Genomic DNA, 1,176 nt, shown 5'->3' with positions numbered 1-1,176 from the left:
TTTTTTTTCTTCTTTTAGGTCTGTTAATAAACTTCTTTATATTCTTTCAAAGTTGGTGCCTGCTTTGCATTTCTCCTAACTCTTATCTCACAGAAGAAAAACAGTAATGAGTATTTTGGGCCAAACCACTACAACTAATCACTAAGTTTTTAATACAAAAACCTCTTCAGATAGTATGAAGTGAAACACTTTATGAAAACACAGACATTGTTAACATTTATATTCAAACAGTTAAGTTCCAGATCTATGATCACTTTTGTCAAATTTTGTCAAAAAATTACGATTCTGAAGAACCTCATCAGGAGTAACATTCCAAGACTGAAGAAAATAAGGTATGGCAGGAGAAAGGATTAAAAAAGCAAGACACATTTTTAGAATTAATAACTGATGTAGATTTCTATTTAGGATTAATAGTAGAGTTGTTATCTTATAAAACAAAAAGGGGGAATTGTAGGTACAAAAATGCTGTTAGTGAGGATCTTCTTGTTATTTTTCTAAGTCCGTGAGAGACTTTTCTCTCTCACAGAAGAGGTAGCAGGGAATGTAAACAACCAAGCCACCTGCAACCTTGGAAAGTCTTGTTTATGGTATAGTAGAAAATATTTTGACAATGGATGTTTTAGGATTTTAGCCAATCACCCCCAAGGGGTGGCTGGTCCTTTGTCCAATTAGACTATGAAGAAAAAAGTCTATAAAAGAGTTTGTAAAATAATTAAATAGATCAATCTTGCTGCACAATTCCTGCCTGCTGGATCTTCTCCTCCTCCTCCTCCCTATGGCTGCGGGACACGGTGATATACCGTAGGAGTACGCTGTTCCTTTTACCCCCCCGGGACCGGGAGGTCCGACAGAACTGAGAAATGGCAAACAGCGGCTCACAGAATGACGCTGTCGTACTGGTCTGGAAAGGTGTGTTTAGCATATTGCGCACCTCCATTCCTGAAAACTCAGTTCGGGAATTATTAGACTGGGCTACTTTAAAAGGGATTTCCATGGACAGAGATCCTGCCCTGGACTTTGCCTTATGGCAGGAACTCGGCTCTGCTGTCCGACACGAGCTCCCGACTGGGGAGCCGGCAGCGTTAGGATTATACAAAACCTGGCGTTCATTATTTTTTCTGCTGACAGCCCTTGACTGTGATAGCAGGGCTGGATCGCCTGTCTCGGTGATAAGTG

The sequence above is a fragment of the Corvus brachyrhynchos genome, unplaced genomic scaffold (assembly GCF_000691975.1).
Source record: "Corvus brachyrhynchos isolate BGI_N302 unplaced genomic scaffold, ASM69197v1 scaffold643, whole genome shotgun sequence".
In the NCBI taxonomy this organism is placed as follows: Eukaryota; Metazoa; Chordata; class Aves; order Passeriformes; family Corvidae; genus Corvus; species Corvus brachyrhynchos.
This window is presented reverse-complemented; position numbering follows the sequence as displayed.